Raw genomic sequence first — 10,209 nt, 5'->3', positions numbered from 1 at the left:
ACCGGAGTATCGACAAAAGGTGACCATCTTAGTGGTAAGCACGATGCTGGCTCTGAGATGGATTGAGGAGAATATAGCGAAGTACAGAGAATCGAGAGCGCCAACAGCTGAATCGATTTATGCGATAGATTACAGCAGGAGACTGGAGTTGTTCGAGACTGCATGCAAGGTATTCGCCATACCAGTGCAAGTCAGACACATATGGAGCCGCCTGAGATTCTTTCCTTGGTTTCGTGCGACGTTAACATCCTGGTTGTATGCAGTGACAAAGGACCACATGAGGAAACATCAGAAGGAATATCGACAATTCCAAGCTGAAATAGGGCCAGATGCCTTTAAGAGACCTCTGCTAACCCATCGAAACGCAATCACGGCGGGGTGGAAAAGAGTAGGCAGAATATCCAGAGACAATTCTAGAGCGAGGGAAACGATACTGGAGGAGGACCTGGCGAGGAATGTGAGCTTGAGTCTTCATAACTCCTTCTGCTTGAACCGGGAGTCGAAGGTGAAAGGCCTACCAAGTCAATTGAAAAGGTTGCAAGAGCAGAGAGAGTGGATGCGAGCCTATGAACAGCTGAAGGCCTGGGAGGAAATTGTGATTAGCTCCGATGACGAAGAGGCACTATTGGAACAAATTACAGTGCCAAGAACACCGGTATCAGGTACCTCGAAGGCGAAGAACATGAGGTGAGCCAGTGGCTCGAAAGGAAATTCTAGAGTCTTGAGTCTTGAGAGGGAGGGGGCTTGAGCGTGAACTTGGATGAAATCTGGGTTCACGAAAAAGAAATTTTAGACGAATAAGATATTGTTATTAATATGATAGATCTAGTATATAAATCAAATTGATGCATGACAATTCTCTGACTGAAATAGGACAAAAGAAATTTTAAAATTACCAGCTTAAAAAGCGGGGATCCATGGGTGCAGGTGTGTGCAGATTTTGATTGCTGTTTAGCGATAGTGTGAAAATTTTATATGGTTGTGAATTTTGGAAGGTAGATAAACTTAAGTCCGATGCAAACTTCTGTAAATGACCACTGGCACTGTATCTTGAGCAACACTCGGTTCTCTGGGACTTATTGGCAGATGACAACACACGATGAGGACATCGATCTCGAGTCCGGGGAGTATGTGCCAGTCGGTCATGTCTGGGGGTTTGACCTTGAGAAATACGTAATTTTGGAGTGAAATTTTAATTTTGCAAAATTCGAATCGAGCCTGTCATGCTCAATTTTCTCGAACCAACTGAAAATGAAAAAGTCAGAAATCAGAACACCCGAATTAACAATTGCGGGAAACTACTCAAGAAAAAGGCAGGAAATTGCTATTCGCAATTTCTCGATACGAAATATCAAGAGAGTAGAGCTGTCTTGTCCTGAAAACAGGAGAATCGAATACGGACTTGAGACAGAACAATTATTCGAATGGAAAGGAGTGGACTCTGAATGGAAGAGTGGACAACTCGAGTGTCCAAAGGGTTCATTCAGAGACTTTGATTCTAGAGACAAAACTTACTTCTGTTATTGAAACTAATTGGCCTTAAAACTTATTTAGTTATATTACTTAATTCTCAAGCTGCTCAGTTATAACTTACTCCTCATACTCAAGTGCGTCGATATGTAAGTTCCAATTTAAATTTCTCGAGTGCATTTTATGATAGTTATGTTGAGATAAGGCGAGTTTTAGGTTGATCCATCTGAAATGGATCAAAGTTCCACTGTCCAATAAAAAGTAACTAAGCGGATTGTTCCGACCCGGTTTTTAACGGCGTTCATGTATTTTGGGTATCCCGAGACCTAAGTATGGGGACGTTTTTATTTCTAGAGTGGGGGGGGGGGGGTATTTTGGTAGTGGCCTTTAAGCTGTAATGGGTTCCAGTCTCATGTCGCAAGCGAACCGAATTGGCTCCGACCGTTCTTGAGGCGGAAAAACACAAGAGATAGTGTCCCTGACTCTTGAGCCAATGGTTATAGGGCCTATTTTTCTTAAGCCTCATATGTGACTAAAGTAGGCGACTGTTACACAAAATAAATCTAGATGTTAATTAAATTCAAGTCAGGACATGACAGGAAGCTAAAAGTTTATGTAACAGGATAAAAGTTTCAGTTCCTTTACCCCTCCGGATTGACAAATCCGCTGGATCAAGCTTGTTAATCCTGATTTCTTCTTAATCCGGAAGGCCGTCTTTCACCCTTCACCGTTGTTCGCAACGGCCTTGCAACTATTGTAGCGGCACAATAGTTGCAACTCGGAGTGTTCTCTGTTACTCTGTAACTCGTTGTCGTTTTCCAATCTCGATTTTGTAGTTGTTGTTAGCGCAGCTAATTTTGTTCTCTTTTTCTTTCTTGTTTTAGCCAAAATGGCCGTTTCTGACGTTTCTCAGAAATATGACGTCATAATTCGAATTTTTGAAATTTTAAAATACCAGAATATTCCAGCCCTCACCGTTTGGCCAATCGTTCCAATAACGTTCTTAGTTCTTAATAATCACCAATCCGGAAGGCTCGCTGCTAAAAATTCGAATTCTGCAGAGATTGCATTTTTCACATTCTGGTCGAATGTCACAAAAATTCACAAAATTTTGAATTCCTAACCCTATAGTAGGGTGCTCTTAGGGACTCTCAGTGGTTGCAAAACTGGTCTTCAAATTTCTGCAGAGACCCATTAACTTTTCGAGATCACGCTTTTCAAATAGGAATTTAAAAAAAATTAAAAAGTTCGAAATTACCAACCCTGTAATTGGGTACAGTCAGAGTACACTAAAAGTTTGCAGATGTTGTTTCCGATATATGCGGTTTTTCATGAGTTGTCGAAAAATTTCGAAGCACCGGTTGTGCGTTAAACGGTAGTTTTTCTAAGCAGCAAACAAGATTGTGAACTTTGGTTTCCTCGTTAACTTTAAAATAGTTGAATAGATGATATTTGATTCCTCCATGACTTCTACATTTTTCTGCCGTGAAATCCAGAAGTATATCTGGTTAATTTCGTAAGCATTAAATTGCTCTATGGTGTTTTGATGTTTTTAAATTTATTTTTCTATTCAGTATATCCTTTTAAAGTAAATCTTATCAACTGAGACCGAAACTAATTGAAAGGAAAACAGATAAGCAAATGGGAGGATGTTTTTATCACTCAATCAATGCATGCACGGAGCGGAGCGCCTTTGAATCATGATCGATTTTTTATCATTTTATTGTCAGTATCTATAAAATTTCAAAATATTCGATAATAATCTATTAACAATTGTTGTATCTTGTTCATCTCCAAAGAATTATCAAACCTTCCCCTCTAGTATTATTCAGAAATACGCGGCCTAGTGCAGAGTGACACTACTTTGAAAATTAACATTTTTGATATTTGTCTCATTCCAAAGCCTTCGATCTGTACTTCACTTCCTTTTTGTCCTGGCACTGCCCTCTATATATAAACTACAGTATTCATAGCCGACTTCTTTGCTCTTTTCAGCTTCTGTCCATCAGTAATTTTTGTGTCCCTATGACTTTTATCAATTGTCGCTGTTTAACCTGTAGATCTTAATGCTCATACTTGTGTTTCTGCCGCCTTTATAAGGAATAAAGTCTTTTAGTAGTAGTAGTAGACTAAAAAGTACGCAGAGTTGGAGCGTACAATTAGCGATGAGTTTGATATTAAGCATATAAAATATCGATGTCTTCTATCTATTCATTTCCTCATTTCTTTTTTGCAAAGAGTGTGGTCTCTTAAATTGACAATTTTACCGGAATGAATGTTTTGTCCTGTGCCAACGACTGCTTTATCCGTGTTCGTCGGACTGCTCTATAGTGAATATTGGCCTAAGGTCGTTCGGCTCTTACCGAAGTTTTGTATAAATTCCTATCCTCTTTTGGCCAGCTCGCAACACGTTAGCGCGACTTCGGATGTGAGTATATTGCGAGCAGGGTTGGCAGAAAAAAAACAACTGGTGTTTAAAACATGTTTTAAACATTGTTTTAAACAGGCGTTTTTTTTCACGTGTTTTTTTTTGTGTTTTTTTTCAATCTGGGCCGAATTTAACAAATTATCGGATACTCGCGTGAGCTGCCGACATTGCCTCATCACGTTGCCGCCTCATCACGTTGCCGCCAAACTGAAATTGATTGCCCTTATTCACAGCTCCGCGGGCCTCGAACGCGCATTTAGTACGATGGGCTTCATTCATTCTGATCTGAGGAACAAATTGGGACCAGAGAAAGTTGGGAAACTTGCTTTCTGCATGAGATTACTCAAAGATAATTGAATTATTTTTGTGCATTTTTTTTTTCTCACGAGAATATAGAAAAAAAACACGTTTTGAAAAAAAAACAGTGTTTTAAACGTTTTTTTTGTTTTAAACGTTTTTTTTTCTAAAAAACACACTTTTTTGCCAACCCTGATTGCGAGCTGTTTATTAATACCAGTTGTCTTGTAGTGCGAGTTGTCTTTTATCGTGAGCTGTCGTGTTATGCATCAGGACAACCTCATGAGCAACGCCCGCAGTTCTGAGCGTGTCATAACTTCTTCTAATAAAGAATTTTCTCTTTCTTTGCAGGTTCAGAGAGTTTTTATTTTCAGAAATGAAGTTGGGATTTGAATTGTTTGCGCCTTACAGGTATAAAAGAGGGCATGACAAGTATTGGTGGAGAATGGCTTTAAAATCAAAAGCCAGAGCTCTTTCAGGGCGGCTTGGTAATTGCACCAGACTGGCTGGCTTTCAATTGATCAAATACTTGAGATACGATATTCGTAAAAGAGTGAAATACGACCCAAAATTAATGGCTCATACTCACGATATGAGAATACATGCTGCAGCAATGGAACATGGAATGGACGGTAGAGTTTTGATTGAAAGTCTTCAAAGGTTTGTGATTTCTTTTTGAAGTTGAAAAAAGTCAGCTGTAATGGCCGAGTGTTTGACTTTGCAAGGTAAAATAAATTCGCTCAAAAATTTATTTTTCAACTCGAATGTTTAATCAAATTATGGTCTCAAGCTGACAGAATGAACAAGCCATTTGAATGATGGATCCTTCTCTCATTAAGCAGATGCATCTAACTTGCGCTATGTAGTCGTAAAGAACAGAGGAAATTTTTACTAGAAAACATGAGAAATCAATAGGACGAATTCGATTTTAGCCTGCTTCGATATAAAGTATGAAATTTATTTAGTATATAGTGGAAGGGGTTCTAATCCTCAATTTTTTCCCACATCGAGAAATGGTCAAAACAAAAAATATTTAAAATAAAATTTAATCAGACCCCTTCCACCATATACTAAATAAATGCCTTACTTTTCATCGAAGCAGGCTAAAATCAAAATTTTCCGATAGATGTCTCGTTTTGACCGTTTCTCGATGTGAGAAATAACTGTGGTGTAAGGTGGGTTCTTCCATCCAATTAAAGATAAGTCAGGAAAGTCAACGAAAACTGAGTTAAAAACCAGACGCCGAAAACCAGTCTTTCGCCCACTAGCTGTTCGCCCATTCGGTCCTTCGCGCATAAGAATAGCCCCCGTGTTTCTTGTCTGTTTTTCAAAGATTGAATTTCTCGTGTTTCAAAAAAAGAAATGATCGAGCGAAGCTTAGACAAGTTATCTCGGTATGGATGTAATTTTTGTGTTGCTGATACGCATTTTTTTTTTCAGGTGTAACATTTTGCTGAGCAAACCTATGCTATCAGGACTTGCAATTTACGAGCCGAAAACGTTCACTTCTCTAGTTGAAATAGCTGCTCGGAGGTCAAAAGAACCCGACTCGGACTGGTGGAAACTAGTTCCCGAAGAGTCAAGAAACGCCGACTACGATGAACACTGCAGAGAAAATCAAGAAACTTTAATCAAGAGAACTCAAAATAACTCAATTAAAACAGAGCTTCGGTAACGATTTGAAATAGATTTTTTTTTGTTTAGTCGATCTATTTCCCTAGTTTTGAAAGTTATGTCGATGTTTTGCTGCAGGCGATTGCGGAATTTTTTAATATTTCCGACCACGAAGTAGAAATGAACGAAGGCTTCCATTATTTTGTTTTCGACAATCAATTGATCATTTTTTATGAAGACATTCCAGTTGTGATATAATCAATATTTAAAAATTCTAAAACATTTTTTTATTAATATCGAGAAAAGTTTTTTTATCGAGGAAAGTTTTTCTGAAAAATTGTAATTTTCAGCAATAACTGAATAGCTGTATATCTATTTTTAGTAGTTTGAGCTATAGTCTTCAATTGAATAGCATTCATTTCTGCCTGTGTTTGTTGTTGACAGGCGAACTACGAACTAGTCAAAGGAGCAAGAAGCCACAACTAGAATTACTCTTTCAGCAACCCCAAATTTATATTATTAACAGAGCGTAATGGCAAAGAAAATTAATCTTCTTTCATAAATGCCAGCTAAAACAAAATGCTGTTATAGAATCAGGGGGCGGATCTAGGATTTTCTCGAGGAGGGGGGGGGGGGGTGGGGAGTTTTTTCAGAAAATTTTGTCGACCTTTTTTCAGGTCGACTAAATTGATTTTTTGAGCTCTCCCAAATCAGTTAAAAAGACCGTATTTTGTCCAAATTTTTTATGCTGCAGGCGAACAAATTTTTGAATAAATAGGCCAAAAAAAGGTTTTTTAGGCATTTTTTTGACAGTTTTGACTGAGAAATAGTATATATTGTCGCGGAAGGCGCCTTAAGAAAAAATAATGGTCAGTCAGCCAAAAATGGGGGTTTTAAAGTAGTGCTAAAGGGGGAGCTTTGGGTTGCCAGGGGTCCGCTACTCAATCGAATCATCTAATTGAGAAAGGTTTTGAGGAGAGATTTTGGAGCAGTCGGAACGTTCTTCACTTATTTGTTCTTTCTTTTTGTATGCTTTGAGTTACCAACAGTTAAAAATCGGAAAGGTAATTGAAATATAAGTCTTTTAAGAAAAAAATTGTTCTCGCTTAATTTTAATTTTTCGCAAATTCTTCGAAAATTAGATTAGTCTATTACAACTCTCAGTTGGCAAAGTTTCCAATCTAACTCGCAAATAAAAGTGATCATTTGGTGGCATTTTTGCTATAATCACGATTGAGACTTCGCCTCTGTAATATTATTGGTATGTTTTTTGTTACAATACTCACAGAAATACTTAGAACGCAATCAATTAGTATTCAAACTTAAGCATTACAGCATTAAAATAATGCTTAAAATTAAAGACGCCATTTTATGGAAGAAATTTTATGGAAGAAAAGCGTTTAAACATTGAAATGGGCTGAAAAGCGGTATGAGTTACAGGTTTGGACATCTTTATCATCATGTTCGTAAATATAGACTGAATTTAAAACAATTTTGCAGGAAAATACACTAGCTTTTTTTCTCGAATCCTGCTGTAGAAATTTTTAAGTACCAGACTTGCAGCGGTCCAATTTTTTTTGCAAAAAATTGAAGAAGAAACATGACATAACTGTAGTTACGGAGGAATTCTTTTGTTCGTAGTTGAATAGTAATACAGATTTGTTTCAAGATCTCATAAATCTTCATCTAGAGCTGTTTGGTTGAATTGCCAGCTTTCTTTTGCACGGCACTGTTCTTCAGTGTACTTAGTAAAAATGAAAACGAAAGATCAAACAATCGGGATTGAAAGAAGCTCAGCTTAGTTTTCAAAATAATGATTTGAAAGTATGATTAGTTGGACAGGAATGTTTTTGAAAAAAAAAACAGATATTTGTGCAAAGAGGTAGTAAAGTATTTGCTAATAGAGCAGTGTATGAAATCAAAAAAGAAATACAAACATCAGAGTCAGGGGCAGATCTAGGATTTTCATTAGGGGTTTGTCGATTTTCAAAAAACTTTTGGCATTTTTGTCGCCTTTTTTAGATCGACCAAATTGATTTTTCGAGCCCTCAGATCACTAAAACTACCCCATTTTGTCCAAGAAATTGCCTTTTTTGGCGCGTGCTTCCCATTTTAAGGTCAGTCAGTTAAAAATGGGTACCCTAAACTAGTCCTCCTACTAAAAAGCCTCCGCCCCAAGGGATCAGTTAATGTACTTTACTGAAACTTCTAAAACTTGTTTTGCTTAGTTACGCTTGCAGTTAGCTAGCACAGTAGCAGATTTAGGGAGGGGGAGGGGTCGGATGCCGCTTCCCTCAGGTATTCGACCCCCTGTCGATCCAAAGGATCCCCCTTTGTACTATTTTGAGATATCCATTTTTGGCTGACTGCTTTTAATTTTTTCTAAAGAAGCCTTCGGCGTCAAATCAACCTAATTTTGAGGGGAGAGCGCGCGCCGAAAAGACGCAAATTTTTTTTTGAAATTTTCCAAAAAGTGCCTAAAAACGCCTTTTTTGGCTTTTTTTCAAAAATTTGTTTGAAAATTTGGTCAAATTAGGTTCTTTATAGTGATATGGGAGAGCTCAGAAAATCATTTTGGTCAGGCCTAAAAAAAAGTCGACAAAATTCGCCCCCTCTCGAGAATTTCCTACATCCGCGCCTGAGCTAGCATCTAGAATTATCAAATCGATAACCACGAGTTGGTGTGGTGGTATTGCAAATAGTGCTAAGCCTAGGAGGGTTTGCTTGTTTTATTGTCATTTCAAAACATCACATGTTAAGCTCAGTGAAACTCGAAAAATGTTTGTGACAAATAGATTGTTTAGTGAGTTTTCATATAAATAGCAACTGTCCATGAATGCCGTTTTTTCACACTTAGGAAAATTTAGAAAAATTTTAGGGTTGGTCGGCCGAAAATGGATGTCAAATATAATACCAATGGGGGGCTTTTGATTGGGGAGGGGGCAATCCCCGGAAGAAAAATGTCCCCCCATCCCCCGTAGTCCGCTATTGATCAAAAGTTAAAACTTTGATGTTGTAAGTCCTATCTTTTGAGAAAACCTGAATATGATAAAAAATTGGATATGGTGAAAAACTTGGATGCGACTAACAGGCGATCAAAGAAAGAATCCAAAAAAAATAAAAATTTTACTAAAATTTTATAATTTTCCGGAAAAACATTTTTAAAATAGATTACCAATGCTCAAACATTGAAAACTTATGATACTGAACCATTAAAATTTTATTTTTTTGATAGAAATCAAACCGACAGATGTTTGATCAAAAATGGGACGCTAAAAATTCCTAAAAAGCTGATCAAAACATGATCCCCCGGTACCACCATTTTGCAAAGCGACATTTCATTCGTGTTTGAAATGAGACTTTTCATCTGTATAAGGTAAGACCTTTTAAGCAGAGTTTTCAGTCACAAGGTAGCAAGAAAAAAAAACAAATTTTTAGTTAAAACCGTTCAATTTAACAGAAAAAAAAAATTGAAAAAATTGAATATTTAGGAAAATAGTTGCACTGATATTTAGTTGCATTATACGTTAGTCTATATTGCTGGAATCCATCACAGGCGAAGAACCGAATGGGTGAAAAAAAATCAACCAATCAGATTTCTCTATTCCAAAATTTGAAAAGAAACGGTGAAAATCTCAGAAATAAACATTTCCAGGGACTTAATATAATTATTGGCCCAATATGAAAACGGCAGAAATCTTGTAATTTTCAAATTGTCACTGACTGCCGGCGAATTGGAACAAATATCATATTTCAACGATTTGGTTTTCAAAGAAATCAATTTTTGCTTCATTTAATTCCTTTTAGTTGAACGACATTTTTGTTGTAATAATTCACTTTCGGCTGCTTTTATTTTCGATCCTTTGTCCATGAGTCTTTCGCCCATGAGAATAGCCACCGTCTCTAGTAGGTACACTAGAAGAGTTTTTGTTGTTTTTTTTAGCTCACTTGAAAAGAATTAATCATCAGCCACTTTATGTAAGTTTTAATCTTAAATTTTAGAAGCGAAAATTTGCTTTCCGCGTAGCGTTTTATTTGGTAGCGCGTTTTCCGAAATGTCTGTTCGAAATTTTTGGGTTGTTTTGACTGAGCTGCCTTGCTGTGAAATTGATTTAATTGTGTCTGTCTGATTTCGGATCACCCAACCATTTATGCCATTTTGATTGATTCGTTGGAAAAGTTGATGGTTATTTAGGGAAAAATTGAACCGAATTTAAACCTCAAGCAAAAGTCCAGCAACTCTCTGTAAAAAATCTATGTAACATAAATAACTTTGGTAATTTTTTGAGCATGGAGTCGTTTATTGAGCTACTCAAGCTACTCTACTGAATTATATAGAAAATCGGTAGCATGGCTTCAAGTCATGATCTAGTATTTTTACTTGCAAGAGCAAGGGACTT

The 10,209-nt window shown here is 37.1% G+C and overlaps 1 long non-coding RNA gene across 1 annotated transcript; it reads left to right on the top strand.

Moving 5' to 3' along the window:
- The first annotated feature begins 4,573 nt into the window (after nt 1–4,573).
- Nucleotides 4,574–5,898, top strand: LOC134851577 (uncharacterized). The gene is made up of 2 exons (XR_010164241.1): nt 4,574–4,855; nt 5,636–5,898. It is a non-coding gene; the product is annotated as an uncharacterized LOC134851577 (long non-coding RNA).
- The last annotated feature ends 4,311 nt before the right edge of the window (nt 5,899–10,209 follow it).

The sequence above is a fragment of the Symsagittifera roscoffensis genome, chromosome 7, assembly GCF_963678635.1.
Source record: "Symsagittifera roscoffensis chromosome 7, txSymRosc1.1, whole genome shotgun sequence".
In the NCBI taxonomy this organism is placed as follows: Eukaryota; Metazoa; Xenacoelomorpha; order Acoela; family Convolutidae; genus Symsagittifera; species Symsagittifera roscoffensis.
Note: the sequence above shows the minus strand (reverse complement) of the source record. Positions and strands in the feature narration are given on the sequence as shown.